Raw genomic sequence first — 20,639 nt, 5'->3', positions numbered from 1 at the left:
GCGAATGTATCTGCTTCCACAACCTCCCCTGGTAACGCATTCCAGGCACTCACCACCACCTGCGTAAAAAAACCTGCCTTGGACATCTCCTCTAAACTTTACCCCATGGACCTTAAACCTATGCCCCCTGGTGACTGATCCCTCCACTCTGGGAAAGAGTGCCTGTCATAATATACACCAGTATATCATGGTGCAGACACACACTGATGGACACACAGTGGGACCAATCAACACATCTCCACTCGTAGGGGGCATCAGAGTTCCCGCTCATTCGAGTTGCAGCTAGCTAGGAGGACAGAGCTCACAGCCTGCAACACAGACATTCACCATGTGCTGAGTGCATCGACTGGTTAGGACAAGGCAAAGGTCTTTAGTTAAAGTTAGTATCGTATTTACCCACAGTCTCAGTAAGTTTAAACAGATAATGATTCAATAAAATAGTGTTGCACTATTTCAAGTGTTGGTGACCTGTATGTAATCCAGAACAACAAACACATCAGTGCCTACCCATCCACTCTATCAATGTCCCTCATAATCTTGTAGATCTGTATCAGCTCACCCCTCAACCTCCGACTTTCTAATGAAAACAGTCCGAGTCTATTCAGCCTCCATGCATAACTAACACTCTGGTGCACCCTCTGCATCCTCTCCAAAGCCTTCACATCCTTCTGGTAGTTTGGCGACCAGAATTTTGCACAATATTCCAAGTGCGGCCTTACCAAGGTTCTATACAACTGCAGCATGACTTGCTAGTTTTTATACTTGATGCCCCGTCCAATGAAGGCAAGCATTCCGTATGCTTTCTTGACTATTACTTGATTACATGGAATGTTTTGGGTTTGAATGGCCCGGTTAAAAGGTCTTGCACCTTTGCACATTTAAGGGGTTTAAAGGCTGAAGTTGTGTTTCGTCAGGAGACGCGCCTGAAGTTGGGGTCCAGATGAGGCTGAGAAAGGGCTTGGATGGGGCAGGTGTTATATTCAGGTAAGGATATGAAGGCAAGGGGATTGGCGGTGTTGATCAATATGAGGGTGGCTTTTGAGCTGGGGAGTATTGTGACTGAACCGGGGGGTAGGTTTGTGATGATGAGTGGAAAGTTGGAGGGGACACCTCCGGAACTATGTGGAGTAGAATAAGATGGGGGAGGTTTTTGCCTCCATGTTGTGTGAGGCACTGAAGGCGATGGTAAGGGGGGACTTTATATCCATTTGGGCGTACAGGGAGAGAGTGGAGTGGGCTAAGAGGATGATGCTTGTGGAGGTCATTCTAAGGGTGGACCGGTGCTACTAAAGGAGAGGCAGAGGCTTCAGATAGAGTTTGGGCTGGTATCCACAGGAAAGGTGGTCGGGCAATTGCCTAGAGTCAGAGTGGCGGTCTATGAATACGGGGAGAAAGCCAGCAGCTAAGGAAGCAGGTGGCGATGAGGGAGATTCGGAGGATGAGAAACGATAGGGGTACAGAAGTATCGGAGCCGAACGGGATGAACAAGGTTTTTGAGACTTTTTATCAGAAATTGTATAACTCGGAGCTTCCAGTGGGGGAGGAAAGGATGAGGTGGCTTTTGGATGGGCTGGAGTTTCTGAGGGTGGAGGTGGCGAAGATGCATGGACTGGGGGTTGTGATTGGCTTGAGAGAGGTGATGGACTGTGTAGGGCCGCAGCAGGCCGGGAAGGTCCCAAATCCGGATGGGTTTTCAGTTGAGTTCTATTGCGTCAGAGCTGGATCCCCTACGAGTGGAGATGGAGAAAGGAGAGCTCCCCCCCACGCTGTCTCAGGTTTCGATATTGCTTATGTTAAAGAAAGACAAAGACCTGGTGCAGTGTGGACTTTACCACCCGATCTTGCTGTTGAATGTAAATGCGGAGTTGTTGGCTAAGGTGCTGGTGACACAGATCGAGGATTATGTTTTGGGGAGGTATATGTGAGGAGCAGATGGGGTTTGTGAAGGTGCGGCAGCCGAATATATGGAGGTTACTTCATGTAATTATGACGCCCTCGGAGGTCCGAGAAGTTGAAATGGTTGTGGCGATGGACCCAGAGAAAGCTTTGGATTGGGTGGAGTGGGTGTACTTATTTGAGGTGCTGGGGCAGTTTGCGTTTGGGCAGCGGTTTGTGGACTGGGCTCGGTTGCTGTATAAGGCGCATAAGGCAAGTGTTCGGACTAACAATGTAAGCTCAGAGTACTGTGGGTTGCACCGGGGGACAAGACAGGGTGCTCGTTCTCACCCTGATGATTGAGACGTTGGCAATGACGCTTAGGGGTTTGAGGGGGTGGAGGGGATTTCAGCTATGGGGGACGGGGGAGGGGCGTGGTGGAGTCGAGCACTGAGTTTCTTTGTACATGGATGATCTCCTGCTGTACATTTCGGACCCAGTCGGGAGCTTCGCTAGGATCATGGGGATTTTGGGCGCTTTTCGGGGTACAAGCTTAACATGGGGAAAAGTGAGGTATTCCGAATTGATCCCCTAGGACAGGAGAGGAGGTTGGGGGAACTGCCACTCCGGTTGGTAGGGGCAAGCTTTGTTACCTTGGGATACAGGTGGCACAGAGTTGGGCCCAGCTGCATCAATTGAACCTGGCACGATTGGTGGATGGAATGAAGGCAGACTTTAAGGGGTGGGATGTGGTACCAGTATCGTTGGATGGTCAGCCAGATGGTAAAGATGATGGTGTTGCTGAAGTTTTTGTTTGTGTTCTAGAAGCTTCCTTATTTTGTGGCCAAGTCCTTTTTCAGGGGATGATTTTAAGGTTTTCTTTACTCAGAGAGTGGTTAGGGTGTGGAATGGACTGCCTGCTGTGATAGTGGAGTTGGATACTTTAGGAACTTTCAAGCGGTTATTGGATAGGCACATGGAGCACACCAGAATGACAGGGAGTGGGATAGCTTGATCTTGGTTTCGGACAAAGCTCGGCACAACATTGAGGGCCGAAGGGCCTGTTCTGTGCTGTACTGTTATATGTTCTATGTTCTATGTATGGGCGGGGAAGGCTTCGCGGGTTAGGAGGGTGATCTTGTCGAGGGATCGCTGGGGGTGGGGGATGGGATGGTTAGAATTGCTGAGCTTGCTAACTACTATTGGGCAGCAAACATTGCAATGGTTAGGAAGTGGGCGGTGGAGGAATGGTCGATTTGGGGTCAGGTGAGGAGGCCACATGTAAGGGGACCAGTTTGAGGGCACTTCGGTTCTTACGGGCCCGGTACTCCACGAGCCCGGTGGCGGCATCAATGTCGGCAGCCCTTTGGAATGGAAGGCATCTTCCTGATTTGCAATAATCATAGGTGTCCGGATGGCACTGCCAAGCCAGCAGGACCACTGCCTGGGTGCCAGGGTGTAAGTGCAAAGGTGCCCAAGTGCCAGTGTGGCACTGCCAAGGGCCAGGGGATGAGCAGGCCATGCCCATAAAATGAGGGTGGAGGAGGGGTTTGAAGGATGGGGGTGTGCAGGGTAGGTAGGTAGGGGCCTCAGGAAGGTTGGGTGGGTGATGGGTGGGAGCCTAGAAGAAAGGGGGTGCTGTAAGGGAGGGGGGGGAAACTGAAGAAGGGGGACCCCGGGGATCCCATAGCGGGGAATGCTCACTTCGGGGGTGTGAGGCAGTGTCCATGTGTGTGGGGGTGATGTTGCCCATGGGTACATGTGTGTGGGGGTGACGTTGACCATGGGCACAGGGTGTGGGGTGTGGTGATATGCATCACTGTAAATACACAAGGGGTTAATGTAAATATGCTACGATTAAGTAAACACTAGAGGGAGCACCAGAGACGCCATGACACGCAGACATACAGCTAATGAACACATAGAATAGGACACAACCAATGGGTGGTCAAGACACCCAGAGGTGACACTACCACAAGGGGGCATTACACAACCCATATATAAGGACAGGGCACACATGCTCCATCTCTTTCCACAGGCGACACTTAGAGAGTAGGACAGGGGCAGATCAGAAGCATCACACCCACCACGTGGCTTAGAGCAGACTGGTTAGTAAGACTGAGTTACTATAGCAAGATTAGCAGGAGAGTCGAACTCATAGAGAACTGTGCTAATGGTTCAATAAACATATTGAACTCATTACAAAGTCTGGACCTTCCTTTGTCAAGCATATATCAAGGAAGCAGCTTATGCTACACGAAGAAGCATAACACAACATGGTACCAGTAGTGCCTGTTGAATCTATATAGTTCAACTCAGCAAGATCCGTGACTACCAGTAATAGCACCCAGGCAAGATGATCGAGATTCCGGTTCCTCAGCAGCTCAGGTACCACGGCAATCTCAGTACCAACTGCCGTGCATTCAAGCAGAGATTTGAGATTTACATGGTAGCATCCGACCTAGATGACGTGGCCATTGCTGAGAAGATAGATCGTCTACTCACCATTGTGGGTGAAAGTGCAACATAAATCTTCAACTCCTTCAAGTACTCCAAAGGGCAGGACAAGAGAGACTTCCAGACAGTCCTGGACAAGTTTGAAAACTACTGCGAGGTGAACACAACAGAAATAGGTAAAACTGGCGCCTATACTCACCACGAGGCAAAGGTAGGCTTGCAGCCGAGGCAAACGGCAATTTTGATGGCAGCCCAAGACGCGAAACGGCGAAACAGTGTTTTGCGCATGTACGAGAAGCCACGCATGCTCAGTTGCGAAAAGAGTGCACAGTGAAGGGAATGCGATCTGCGTATGCGCAATCCATTCCTACGCTCTACGTCACAAGTGTCATGACGTCAGAGGCCCCGGACCACACCCACTTAAAGGGGAAATGTCCGAAAATAGTGAAAAAAAATTTAAAGCCAGAAAACACAATTATTTCGCCTGGAACAACAGCACAATGCCTGAACTTCAACCAGTAACTGAAAGTAACCTCCGCAGAACCCTGCAACAAGCAGTTAGCACCACCATAAGAGATGATTTAGTCCTTGAAGACTGTGACTCAGACGATGATTTCATCATTGGACGTGGCGACCACAGTACCAAATCCGAACCACAATGAGATGTGTTGTACATTAAAGCATCCGACACAGTCATGGACGAGTTATTCAGATCTGAGGATCCTCAGCCCAGCATAGACGACATCCCGACCCATGAGGACAGGATTCTGCTGTGGCCTGATGCCAAGAGACAGAGAGCGGTACAAGCCCACAGAGAGCGGCCTGACGCCACACAGAGAGTTGTCCACGCACCACAAAGGGCCTCCAACTCCACAGAGAGAGCGATGTATCCCTCCACAGCGAGCTCGTTGACAGATTCCACAATGGAAGCAACTCAAGACTCCACAGCGCAGTCCATGCATGAACAAGACCATGAAGGTCTATCCACTTTATCTGAGCAACCAGCAGCAGACGATGGAGGTCTACCACGCTCACGTGAACAACACACAGACTATGACAGTCTACCCAGCTTATTTGAGCCACCAGAACAAGACTATGAAAGTCTGCCCAGCTCATTTAACCAACCAGAAGATGCTGAAGGTCTACCCACTGTATGTGAGACAAGTGACGAAGGAATCACAAGGTGTGCAACATCACGGCGAGACTGACGGCTCTCAGCTCGTATGTACAGAGGCACTCGACAATCAAAGTGAGATTCCTAGTGCATCCAGTGAGACCACGTCAATTCAAACCTCATCCCCTCGAGCCTATCCACAAGAAAATGAAATCTTGAACATTTTGACTCCAGACGAGGAGCATCAAGAAACCACAGATGATTCAGGTGAACCAGAAATGACTCCAGACGGGGAGCATCAACAAACCGAAAATGATTCAAGTGAACATACATGACTCCAGACGGGGAGCACCGAGGAATCAAGAATGAAACGCTCAATCAGTCAGCAGGTGCCACAAAGGACACAGACACAAGTAACTTTATGAAGGACTCAAATTCTTCACTCGGAATGGTCATTGAGCGCAACAAGCACAGCAACAAAACCTACAAATACAACACCGACAACAACAAGAAGTGTACCAAAGGCACCAACGTCGACAACAAACATGACAAAAACAACAACAATGGAACAACAACTGGTACGACATGGTACAACTTTGCAAATGCAGGACACTGTGACAGCACAGCTCAAGACCATGGCAAGTGTGCAGACATACCATGGCATGTCAACACATCTTACCAATTCACGTTTGAAACACTACGGACAAGCAAACCAGCTTTCAGGAAAGATGTCATCAAGAATTGCTACCACAAGCATAAAAAGAAAAGAGTCCACCTCAGACAATGAAGTGATTTGACCATTTGAACACCTCCTGATGACTTCTTGGTTACGTAAACACCAGGACACTGATGGCGTTCACAAGGGAATTACAACATCAACATCAACACTTCCATAACAGCACAAGAAAGCCACTCGACCGTGTAAATTCATGAACTTTGGACTCATGACTATCATTTGGTATTGTATAATCCTCAACGTCATCATAACTATTCTTTGATCTTGTATCGTCATCACAGTCATCATAACTTGTACATGTCATCACTTATTTACCTGTTTTTGTTCATTTTTTCTTTAACACTGTACAGAAAATATGTAACGTGAAAAAAGGGGGATGTGGTGATATGCATCACTGTAAATACAGAAGGGGTTCATGTAAATACACTACGACTAAGTAAACACCAGAGCACCAGAGATGTCATGACATGCAGACATACAGCTAATGAACACATGGGAAGTCAAGACACCCAGAGGTGACACTATCACAAGGGAGCATTACACAACCCATATATAAGGACAGGACACACATGCTCCGTCTCTTTCCACAGGCGACACTAAGAGAGTAGGGCAGGGGCAGATCAGAAGCATCACACCCACCACGTGGCTTAGAGCAGACTGGTTAGTTAGACTGAGTTTCTATAGCAAGATTAACAGGAGAGTCAAACTCATAGAGAACTGTGCTAATGATTCAATAAACATATTGAGCTCATTACAAAGTCTGGACCTTCCTTTGTCAAAGCATACATCAAGGAAGCAGCTTATGCTACACGAAGACGCATAACACAACATGGGGGACCCACAAGCCCACTTAGAGATCAGGACACCCTTTCAAAATGGCAGCTCAATCTCTGAGTTCAGCTCATCAGTGCTAAAAAAAATTCTAAGTGTAGGCTAAACCGGTGAGAAACTCTCCAGGGAGGTGACTAAGTGTCATTGAATAGCAGTGCAGAACTCTCACTATCCCCACCAGTACACCTAACCTGTATATCTTTGGACACTTAAGGGCAATTTAGCATGGCCAATCCACATAACCTGAAAAGGTAAAGGGCAAGTCGCCAAAGTCCCAAATGACCATAGACTACTTTCCCCTTTGAGGGGGAGAGCTATCTGGTGGTGATTTAACCTGAGGATCACCATACCTCAGGCGAGGAGCAAGATTGGGAATAACCTCAGCCAGTACAGGAATTGAACACGTGCTGTTGGCCTTGCTCTGCATCATGAACCAGCCGTCCAGCCAACTGAGTTAAACTGGCCCCCAACCTGTACCAAGTTTGTGATTTTTTTTTGTACACATCTCTAGGCATTTTGTGAGGGCCACGGAGAATCCAGCACGAGTTTTAAGGATACAAAGTAATAACATTTATTTACAATAACATATATATATATATATATATATATATATATAACAGCAGCAGCAACTTCCCTTGCTGCACACTCCTTCCTGTTGGTTCCAAACTGGCCAGCTTTATTTATACTTGGAGTTTACTAATGGTTTCTCCACCCCCCTCATTGGGGAAGCTCATACTCCCACAGGATTGTGGGATTATCATTATTCCCCAGCCAATGGTAAGCAGGCAGGTTATAACAAGGCACTAAAGGGCAATTTAGCATGGCCAATCTGCCTAATCTGCACATCTTTGGACTGTGGGAGGAAACCGGAGGACCCAGAGGAAACCCTTGCAGACATGAGGAGAACCTGCAGACTCCACACAGACAGTCACCCAAGATTGGAATTGAACTTGGGACCCTGGCTCTGTGAGGCAGCAGTGCTAACCCATTAGCAGAATGTGGGGATCAGCCAAGTAACTATTGATTGGTTAACCAGGCTAGAGGGGCCGAATGGCCTCTGCCTGATTCATATGTTGGTGTACGCCTCAACTCAACAAACACGTGTGTAACACATCACTAGATTTTCATCCGATTCCTCACAATACAGGCAAAAGTCTGGGCTGATGTGAAGCGAGTGGCCTACTGACTTGCAACCTCGATAGGAGCATCCCACATTACAAGTGCAACGATTTAACAATTGGGTCCATTTCCGCTTAGGGTCACTCACCTGCTACCATGATTCTCACGGCCTTGCTGAAGTGGAGCCCGCTAACTCCTGTCCATGAATGTTCTACATTTGCATTTGCCCACTATTGACTTAGCGGAGATTCTGAATTTTCCAACTTTGCCTTTTGCAAATACTACAGGAAAGTCAGACAACCAGTTCCCTTGGTAAAAATAGAAATATTTATTGTGAATATCCCTGGCCATTCTGCAGTTAATGGTGACCGTCTCTCCGACCACATACAGGCCAGTCTACTGATCAAACGATATCCCTGGAGTTGGTAGTGAATCTGTGGGAGAATGAATGGGAAGACGAATTTGAAACAGACCTAACAATGTCTTGTGTAATAGGTGGTTAGAGGCTCATTACTGAACACACCGTGTTAACGGGAAGGGTTTTTTATTCTGAGTTTCCATAAATCCACAGTTACCAGATCCCCTGAAAATAATACATCTTGCATCACAGAATGACAGGATTGAAAACATGATGCTCGATCAATCACTCCAGAAGTGATATTGGAGACAATTGAAGGCTTTATTACACTAGATGTTTCCCCCAGCAGCGCAGGTACAGAAGGCAGCTGCTGGGGAGACACGGGCTCTTATACTCCGCCTTGCTGGGCGGAACCAGCAGGTAGGCGGGAATCATCCGGCTATTGAGATTCACTTTTCCTGTCAGCAGCGCAACCCCCGCTCTGACCCCAGGTATCCTGGCGGGCATGGGGTGGCTTCAATGGGAAATCCCATTGACGAGCCGCGGGAAAATAGAATCCCAGCGAAAGTGCGTGGCCGAAAAACATGCGGCTGGGGGACCTGTATGTTTTCAAGAAGGAGTTAGATGTAGCTCTTGGGACTAAAGGGATCAAATGATATTGGTGGTGGGGGCGGGAGGAGGTAGGGGACAGATTACTGAGTTGGATGATCATCATGATCCTAATGAAGGGACTATTCCTTCTCCTATTTTCTGATGTTATGGTGCAGAAGGATGCCCATTCGACCCAAGGTCCCTGCACTCCAAATAAGCATTATGACTTACTGCTATTCCCCTGCTTAACCTACGACATGATGCCTCCATTCAAGTAATCATTTCATTCAGTCATGAACCCACAAGTGGGTTGCGGGCGGGTGTCGGGAGGGTCACGGAGCGATCGGTTGCGGGAAGAATGCCCAACGGCCGCAACCGGCTTTCAAGAGTGCCGGCCATCCTGCGCACGTGTCCCCTGAGCCAAATACAGCAGTGCGCAGGCCCAGAGCCCAGCGGGCAGACTGCCTTCTCCGGACGTCAGCGCGCTGTTCCGGGAGCAGATTTCTTTTTTAATCTATTTGTCTTCCCGCCAGAAGCGGCCGCAGAGAGCAGATCACGCGTGAAGAGAGGGCCAGAGACACAAACAGACCAGGATCTCACAAACAATTTTCTGGAGAGTGTGGCTCAGGGCAGTCCACAACAGGACAACAAGCAGTGCTGGTGTGAGCTCCAGGACCTCTGAAGAACAATCTATACAGAAATGTAACATTGACTGACAAAGCAAGTGAGATCGTGAGGACCAAGCAGGCTCATCTGTCGCATTAAAGCAAAAAAAAAAAAATGGTGGGTCGTGAAGTTCGGGCGGCGTGGGTTGCGAAGGTTGACCGGTGTAGGTTGTAAAGGTTGGCCGGCATTGGTCACAAACGTCGGCCAGTTGGTAAAATTGGGTCCCAAGAAAGAGTTTTGAAAACACTGATCTAATTGCCCAGGATGTCCCAAGGTGTTGGACAAAAACAGAGGGGGTTAGACACTCCACTCAAAGGTTGCTGATCTAGGGCAATCCACCTCCAATTAAAGATGTTGGCTGGAAATCCGCCCGTTGGGATTCTCTTTTCCCGTTGACTAGTTGGCAGCACAGTAGCACAGTGATTAGCACTGTTGCTTCACAGCTCCAGGGTCCTAGGTTCGCTTCCCGGCTTGGGTCACTGTCTGTGCAGAGTCCACACGTTCTCCCTGTGTCTGTGTGGGTTTCCTCCGGGTGCTCCGGTTTCCTCCCACAGTCCAAAGATGTGCAGGTGAGGTGGAGTAGCCATGTCCCCTAGGGGTTTGGTGGGGTTACTGGGATAAGTGGATAGGGTGGAGTTGTGGGGTTAAGTGGGGTGCTCTTGGTGGGTGCAGACTCGATGAGCCGAATGGCCTCCTTCTGCACTGTAAATTCTAAACAAAAAGTGCAGCCCCGCCTGCGGGTTTGCTGGTGGTGTGGGTGGCTTAAATGGGAAATCCCTTTGACAAGAGGCAAGAAGATAGAATGCCGCTGCCAGCGAGAGGTGCACCATCGAGAAACATGTGACATGGAGACTGGAGAATTCAGCCTGCTGGGTTACTTGGAAGGGTGTCAGGGAAACTGTTACCATAGAACCATCGAACCATCGAATTCCTAGAATGAGGCCATTCGGCGCATTGAGTCAGCACCAACCCTCTGGAAGAGCACCCTACCCAGACCCACTCTCTTTCCCCCCCCCCCTCCTATCCCCATAACCTATACATCGTGGACACTATGGGTCAATTTAGCGTGGCCAATCCACCTAAGCTGCACATCTTTTGACTGCTCTTCTGGTCTTCGGTGTGGGATGTTACCAGGCCATTCACGCTTGACTCATGGTTACGCGCAGTGGAGATTAATTCCCAATACCAGTGCTGTATCCCAATACCTTAAAAACTCCTCGAAATGAGGTTCACACGGGCCCTGGGTGTAAGCTGGAGAATGCTTTTTCTTTCCTTCTGCTACTGCTAAACTTTGCCCTGCACCCAACTTAACTGGTGTCTCCTACTTTTCTGGCCTTATGTCTAGGTGGAGCCCAAGACGGAACATCAGGAGTGATTCCTGCCCTGTGACCTGGGTCCCCTTTGATGGCAGTCTTCTTTGGCTGCTGCTTGAGTGTGCCAGGTGGCATGGTGCCACCCTGTTCTGCCTGCTGCCCACCAGATGCGCCAGGGCCAGGAGGGGGGTGGTGTCCGAGGTGCTGCGGTCTTCCGGTACCTCCCATATGGGAGCCACCAGCACGGGCCCCATCACCACCTCCTCACTCAGGGTGCCTGGTGTCCCCCGGGCTACTCCATGAAACTGGGGTGCAAGCAGAGCTAACCCCTGAGACTCCATCACCCCTCATCACTCGGGGTGCCCGGAACCTCCCAGGCTACTCCATGGGACTCACTCGAGTGCTCAGGTTTCCTCCCACAAGTGAAAAAAAGACGTGCTTATTAGGTGAATTGGACATTCTGAATTTGCCCTCAATGTACCTGAAAAGGTGCCGCAGTGTGGTAACTGGCGGATTTTCACAGTAACTTCATTGCAGTGTTAATGTAAGCCTACTTGTGACACTAAGAAAGATTATTATTATAATGTGACGTTCTGGGGAATTGGTTCATATCAGAGATTCAGTTTGGTGAAATTCTGACCTCTGACCACGAGATGGAGCTCACAGAAGAGATTCAGTTCAGTGCAATTCTGACCTCTGACGACCAGATGTAACCCCATGAGATATTACCGGAAGTTTAATCCTGCGAATTTTTACTGTGTTTTCCATGTACCTGATCTCTGTACAGAAACTCTGTCTGTATTATAAAGAGTGTTCTCTGATTGGGTTCTTCCCAGCCATTCAGACAGAGGATTAAAGACTCTCAGCCCTGGCTGAGTGGTTGAGAAACTGCTTTCAATTTTCCACTCCAGAAGTTTCCCTTCACAGATCTAACTAGAATTTTTTTAATTTGCCTGGCAGAGAGGGAGAGAGAGAGCAGAGAGAGAATATTCAAGCTGCTTCCTGGCTGAACTTCTCTCTAAAACTAGAGTTCTACAGATGACCCACCTTTCTTCTTGAAAATTCTGAATGGCTCCACCAATTGCAAGCAACAGCAGGAGATAGTTCAGAACTGCAGGTTCACCAATTGGCTGCTTGCCAAATCTGTCAAACAGATATCACGGGCTCTGACACAGAACCTAAAAGGGAAGTCCTGGGCAAATCCTTAAACCAGGGGTGTTTCAGGTCTGTCAGTCTGTAGTTTAAGCAAAAATCTCAGTGTTGTAGCCACGAGCAAGAAGACAGAAGATCAAAGGCAGTCTGCAGGACAGGGACTAAGAAGGAAACACAGGAGAGACAAAGTGTTGACAACATCCTAACAACACTCTGATATATCCAACACCCCTCACTGTAACACTCTGATATATCCCACACCCCTCACTGTAACATTCTGATATATCCAACATCCCTCACTGTAACACTCTGATATATCACACACCCCTCACTGTAACACTCTGATATATCCCACACCCCTCACTGTAACACTCTGATATATCCCACACCCCTCAATGTAACACTCTGGTGTACCCCACACCCCTCACTGAAACACTCTGATATACCCCACACCCCTCACTGAAACACTCTGATATACCCCACACCCCTCACTGTAACACTCTGATACATCCCACACCCCTCACTGTAACACTCTGATGTACCCCACAGCCCTCACTGTAACACTCTGATATACCCACACCCCTCACTGTAACACTCTGATATATCCCACAGCCCTCACTGTAACACTCTGATATACCCCACACCCCTCACTGAAACACTCTGATATACCCCACACCCCTCACTGTAACACTCTGATACATCCCACACCCCTCACTGTAACACTCTGATATATCCCACAGCCCTCACTGTAACACTCTGATATACCCACACCCCTCACTGTAACACTCTGATATATCCCACAGCCCTCACTGTAACACTCTGATATACCCCACACCCCTCACTGTAACATTCTGATATATCCCACACCCCTCACTGTAACACTCTGATATACCCCACACCCCTCACTGTAACACTCTGATATGACCCACACCCCTCACTGTAACACTCTGATATATCCCACACCCCTCACGGTAACACTCTGATACATCCAACATCCCTCACTGTAACGCTCTGTTATATCCCACACCCCTCACTGTAACATTCTGATACATCCCACATCCCTCACTGTAACACTCTGATATATCCCACACCCCTCACTGTAACATTCTGATATATCCCACATCCCTCACTGTAACACTCTGATATACCCCACACCCCTCACTGTAACACTCTGATATGACCCACACCCCTCACTGTAACACTCTGATATATCCCACACCCCTCACTGTAACACTCTAATACATCCAACATCCCTCACTGTAACGCTCTGTTATATCCCACACCCCTCACTGTAACATTCTGATACATCCCACATCCCTCACTGTAACACTCTGATATATCCCACACCCCTCACTGTAACATTCTGATATATCCCACATCCCTCACTGTAACACTCTGATATACCCCACACCCCTCACTGTAATATTCTGATCTATCCCACACCCCTCACTGTAATACTCTGATATATCCAACACCCCTCACTGTAACACTCTAATACATCCAACATCCCTCACTGTAACGCTCTGTTATATCCCACACCCCTCACTGTAACATTCTGATACATCCCACATCCCTCACTGTAACACTCTGATATATCCCACACCCCTCACTGTAACATTCTGATATATCCCACATCCCTCACTGTAACACTCTGATATACCCCACACCCCTCACTGTAATATTCTGATCTATCCCACACCCCTCACTGCAATACTCTGATATATCCAACACCCCTCATTGTAACATTTTGATATATCACATACCCCTCAGTGTAACACTCTGATATATCCCACACTCCTCACTGAAGCACTCTGATCTGTCCCAAATCCCTCACTGTGATGCTCTGATATACCCGCATTACTCACTGTAACACTTTGATATACCCTACACCCCTCCCTGTAACACTCTCATAAGAACATAAGAACTAGGAGCAGGAGTAGGCCATCTGGCCCCTCGAGCCTGCTCCACCATTCAATGAGATCATGGCTGATATTTTGTGGACTCAGCTCCACTTTCCGGCCCGAAGACCATAACCCTTAATCCCTTTATTCTTCAAAAAACTATCTATCTTTATCTTAAAAACATTTAATGAAGGAGCCTCTACTGCTTCACTGGGCAAGGAATTCCATAGATTCACAACCCTTTGGGTGAAGAAGTTCCTCCTAAACTCAGTCCTAAATCTACTTCCCCTTATTTTGAGGCTATGCCCCCTAGTTCTGCTATTACCCGCCAGTGGAAAAAACCTGCCCGCATCTATCCTATCTATTCCCTTCATAATTTTATATGTTTCTATAAGATCCCCCCTCATCCTTCTAAATTCCAACGAGTACAGTCCCAGTCTACTCAACCTCTCCTCGTAATCCAACCCCTTCAGCTCTGGGATTAACCTAGTGAATCTCCTCTAGGAGATTCCAGTGCCTCCAGTGCCAGTACGGCCTTTCTCAAGTAAGGAGACCAAAACTGAACACAATACTCCAGGTGTGGCCTCACTAACACCTTGTACAATTGCAGCATAACCTCCCTAGTCTTAAACTCTATCTCTCTAGCAATGAAGGACAAAATTCCATTTGCCTTCTTAATCACCTGTTGCACCTGTAAACCAACTTTTTGCGACTCATGCACTAGCACACCCAGGTCTCTCTGCACAGCAGCATGTTTTAATATTTTATCATTTAAATATAATCCCTTTTGCTATTATTCCTACCAAAATGGATAACCTCACATTTGTGATAACCTGTCAACATTGTATTCCATCTGTCAGATCCTACACCATTCACTTAGCCTATCCAAATCCCTCTGCACACTTCCAGTATCCTCTGCACTTTTTGCTTTACCACTCATCTTAGTGTCGTCTGCAAACTTGGACACATTGCCCTTGGTCCCCAACTCCAAATCATCTATGTAAATTGTGAACAGTTGTGGGCCCAACACTGATCCCTGAGGGACACCACTAGCTACTGATTGCCAACCAGAGAAACACCCATTAGAACAAAGAACAAAGAAATGTACCGCACAGGAACAGGCCCTTCGGCCCTCCAAGCCCGTGCCGACCATGCTGCCCGACTAAACTACAATCTTCTACACTTCCTGGGTCCGTATCCCTCTATTCCCATCCTATTCATGTATTTGTCAAGATGCCCCTTAAATGTCACTATCGTCCCTGCTTCCACCACCTCCTCCGGTAGCGAGTTCCAGGCACCCACTACCCTCTGCGTAAAAAACTTGCCTCGTACATCTACTCTAAACCTTGCCCCTCTCACCTTTAACCTAAGCCCCCTAGTAATTGACCCCTCTACCCCAGGGAAAAGCCTCTGACTATCCACTCTGTCTATGCCCCTCATAATTTTGTAGACCTCTATCAGGTCGCCCCTCAACCTCCCCACTCTTGGCTTTCTATTAATTAACCAATCCTCTATCCATGCTACTACTTTATCCTTAATGCCATGCATCTTTATCTTATGCAGCAACCTTTTGTGTGGCACCTTGTCAAAGGCTTTCTGGAAATCCAGATATACCACATCCATTGGCTCCCCCTTATCTACCGCACTGTTAATATCCTCAAACAATTCCACTAAATTAGTTAGGCACGACCTGCCCTTTATGAACCCATGCTGCGTCTGTCCAATGGGACAATTTCCATCCAGGTGCCTCGCTTTTTCTTCCTTGATGATAGGTTCCAGCATCTTCCCTACTACTGAAGTTAAGCTCACTGGCCTATAATTACCCGCTTTCTGCCGACCTCCTTTTTTAAACAGTGGTGTCACGTTTGCTAATTTCCAATCCACCGGGACCACCCCAGAGTCTAGTGAATTTTGGTAAATTATTACTAGTGCATTTGCAATTTCCCTAGCCATCTCTCTTAGTACTCTGGGATGCATTCCATCAGGGCCAGGAGACTTGTCTACCTTTAGCCCATTAGCTTGCTCATCACTACCTCCTTAGTGATAACAATCCTCTCAAGGTCCTCACCTGTCATAGCCGCATTTCTTTCAGTCACTGGCATGTTATTTGTGTTTTCCACTGTGAAGACCGACCCAAAAAACCTGTTCAGTTCCTCAGCCATTTCCTCATCTCCCACTATTAAATCTCCCTTCTCATCCTCTAAAGGACCAATATTTACCTTAGCCACTCTTTTTTGTTTTATATACTTGTAGAAACTTTTACTATCTGTTTTTATATTCTGAGCAAGTTTACTCTCATAATCTATCTTACTCTTCTTTATAGCTTTTTTAGTAGCTTTCTGTTGCCCCCTAAAGATTTCCCAGTCCCCTAGTCTCCCCCTAATCTTTGCCACTTTGTATGCTTTTTCCTTCAATTTGATACTCTCCCTTATTTCCTGAGATATCCATGGTCGATTTTCCCTCTTTCTACCGTCCGACCTTTTTGTTGGTATAAACCTTTGCTGGGCACTGTGAAAAATCACTTGGAAGGTTCTCCACTGTTCCTCAACTGTTTCACCATAAAGTCTTTGCTCCCAGTCTACCTTAGCTAGTTCTTCTCTCATCCCATTGTAATCTCCTTTGTTTAAGCACAAAACACTAGTGCTTGATTTTACCTTCTCACCCTCCATCTGTATTTTAAATTCCACCATATTGTGATCGCTCCTTCCGAGAGGATCCCTAACTATGAGATCCTGAATCAATCCTGTCTTATTACACAGGACCAGATCTAGGACCGCTTGTTCCCTTGTAGGTTCCATTACATACTGTTTGAGGAAACTATCGCGGATACATTCTATAAACTCCTCCTCAAGGCTGCCTTGACCGACCTGGTTAAACCAATCAACATGTAGATTAAAATCCCCCATGATAACTGCTGTACCATTTCTACATGCATCTGTTATTTCTTTGTTTATTGCCTGCCCCACCATAATGTTACTATTTGGTGGCCTATAGATTACTCCTATCAGTGACTTTTTCGCCTTACTAGTCCTGATTTCCACCCAAATGTATTCAACCTTATCCTCCATAGCACCGATGTCATCCCTTACTGTTGCCCGGATGTCATCCTTAAATAACAGAGCTACACCACCTCCCTTACCATCCACTCTGTCCTTCCGAAAAGTTTGATACCCTCGGATATTTAACTCCCAGTCGTGACCATCCTTTAACCATGTTTCAGTAATGGCCATTAAATCATAGTCATTCACGATGATTTGCGCCATCAACACATTTACCTTATTCCGAATACTACGAGCATTCAGGTAAAGTACACTTATGTTGGCTTTTTTACCTCTGTTCTTAATCTTAACACCTCGATCAGTAACCTCTCCTAAGTTATATTTCCTCTTAACCTTTCTCCTAATTTTCCTTGTCGTCGAACCCACATCTTCCTGTAACAACCTGCCGCAGCGCTTACCATTAATGTTTTCACTTCCCGTTTTATTTCTTTTAGTATTCCTGGTCCTATTCACTGAGCTCCCCTCAGTCACTGTACCTTGTACTGTCGCCCTTTTTGATTTTTGACTATGGCTTCTCTGCCTTACACTTTCCCCCTTACTGCCTTTTATTTCTGTCCCTGTTTTATTACCTTCCAACTTCCTGCATCGGTTCCCATCCCCCTGCCACATTAGTTTAAACTCTCCCCAACAGCTCTAGCAAACACCCCCCCTAGGACATCGGTTCCAGTCCTGCCCAGGTGCAGACCGTCCGGTTTGTACTGGTCCCACCTCCCCCAGAATCGGTTCCAATGTCCCAGGAATTTGAATCCCTCCCTCTTGCACCATCTCTCGAGCCACGTATTCATCCTCTCTATCCTGACATTCCTACTCTGACTAGCTCGTGGCACTGGTAGCAATCCTGAGATTACTACCTTTGAGGTCCTACTTTTTAGTTTAACTCCTAGCTCCCTAAATTCAGCTTGTAGGACCTCGTCCCGTTTTTTACCTATATCGTTGGTGCCTACGTGCACCACGACAGCTGGCTGTTTACCCTCCCCCCCCCCAGAATGTCCTGCAGCCGCTCCGAGACATCCTTGACCCTTGCACCAGGGAGGCAACATACCATCCTGGAGTCTCGATTTCGTCCGCAGAACCGCCTGTCTATTCCCCTTACAATTGAGTCCCCTCTCACTATTGCCCTGCCATTCTTCTTCCTGCCCAGCTGCGCAGCAGAGCCAGCCACGGTGCCATGAACCTGGCTGCTGCCGCCTTCCCCTGGTGAGCCATCTCCCTCAACAGTATCCAAAGCGGTATATCTGTTTTGCAGGGAGATGACCGCAGAGGACACCTGCACTGCCTTCCTACTCTTGCTCTGTCTTTTGGTCACCCATTTACTATCTCCCTCAGTACCTTTCACCTGCGGTGTGACCAACTCGCTAAACGTGCTATCCACGACGTCCTCAGCATCGCGGACGCTCCAAAGTGAGTCCATCCGCAGCTCCAGAGCCGTCAAGCGGTCTAACAGGAGCTGCAACTACAAAAGAACAAAGAACAAAGAAATGTACAGCACAGGAACAGGCCCTTCGGCCCTCCAAGCCCGTGCCGACCATGGTGCCCGACTAAACTACAATCTTCTACACTTCCTGGGTCCGTATCCTTCTATTCCCATCCTATTCATATATTTGTCAAGATGCCCCTTAAATGTCCCTATCGTCCCTGCCTCCACTACCTCCTCCGGTAGTGAGTTCCAGGCACCCACTACCCTCTGCGTAAAAAACTTGCCTCGTACATCTACTCTAAACTTTGCCCCTCTCACCTTAAACCTATGCCCCCTAGTAATTGACCCCTCTACCCTGGGGAAAAGCCTCTGACTATCCACTCTGTCTATGCCCCTCATAATTTTGTATACCTCTATCAGGTCGCCCCTCAACCTCCTTCGTTCCAGTGAGAACAAACCGAGTTTATTCAATCGCTCCTCATAGCTTATGCCCTCCATACCAGGCAACATTCTGGTAAATCTCTTCTGCACCCTCTCTAAAGCCTCCACATCCTTCTGGTAGTGTGGCGACCAGAATTGAACACTATACTCCAAGTGTGGCCTAACTAAGGTTCTATACAGCTGCAACATGACTTGCCAATTCTTATACTCAATGCCCCGGCCAATGAAGGCAAGCATGCCGTATGCCTTCTTGACTACCTTCTCCACCTGTGTAGCCCCTTTCAGTGATCTGTGGACCTGTACTCCTAGATCTCTTTGACTTTCAATACTCTTGAGGGTTCTGAGGGAACTGGACACACTTCTTGCACGTGAAGGAGCCAGGGACAGTGGACGTGTCCCTGAGCTCCCACATCGCACACGAGGAGCATGACACGGGTCTGAGATCTCCTGCCATGTCTTAAACCTTCGGTTAACTTGAACAATTTCAATTTCCCCCCCAAAAAATTTAACTAAATAAATAAACAATGAAGAAACAAATAAATAAATATACCAATGAAAAGAAACAGAAACACTACTTACCAGTTATTTACCAGGGCTAAAAAGCACTTCCTCCCCACACAGCTTCGAATTCCCACCTCGATTCAAATTCCCAAACTCACTCCTGGCTGTCTTCTCTGTCTCACTGGGAGAACTCACTGGGAGTGAGTTTACAAGTGGCTCTTTTTACACTGTCCTGAATTGACTCCCCTCACCCACCTGCTTTCAGATCAAAGTAGATTAAAGTGACTGACACTTAACTGCCAACCAGTTATGTGAGTGGGTGGGGCAGCCCTTGTTAACCTACACTGCACAATACTAGCTTAATTTAAATTAATTTAAACTCCTGAAATTTAAAAGGAGCTGCCTTACTGATTCAATTTAATTCAATTCAAGTCCCACCTCGATTCAAATTCCGAAAAATCGCTTGCAAGGTTCTCCACTGTTCCTCAACTGTTTCAACATAAAGTCTTTGCTCCCAGTCTACCTTAGCTAGTTCTTCTCTCATCCCATTGTAATCGCCTTTGTTTAAGCACAAAACACTAGTGTTTGATTTTACCTTCTCACCCTCCATCTGTATTTTAAATTCCACCATATGTGATCACTCCTTCCGAGAGGATCCCTAACTATGAGATCATGAATCAATCCTGTCTCATTACACAGGACCAGGTCTAGAACTGCTTGTTCCCTCGTAGGTTCCATTACATACTGCTCTTGGAAACTATCGCGGATACATTCTATAAACTCCACCTCAAGGCTGCTTTGACCGACCTGGTTAAACCAATCGACATGTAGATTAAAATCCCCCATGAAAACTGCTGTACCATTTCTACATGCATCCGTTACTTCTTTGTTTATTGCCTGCCCCACCATAATTTGGTGGCCTATAGACTACTCCTATCAGTGACTTTTTTTGCCTTACTATTCCTGATTTCCACCCAAATGGATTCAACCTTATCCTCCATAGCACCGATGTCATCCCTTACTGTTGCCCGGATGTCATCCTTCAATAACAGAGCTACACCACCTCGATTACCATCCACTCAGTTCTTCCGAATAGTTTGATACCCTC

Source organism: Scyliorhinus torazame, chromosome 16, assembly GCF_047496885.1.
Source record: "Scyliorhinus torazame isolate Kashiwa2021f chromosome 16, sScyTor2.1, whole genome shotgun sequence".
NCBI lineage: Eukaryota > Metazoa > Chordata > Chondrichthyes > Carcharhiniformes > Scyliorhinidae > Scyliorhinus > Scyliorhinus torazame.
The sequence above is the reverse complement of the archived record's forward strand: the minus strand, read 5'-3'. Positions refer to the sequence as shown.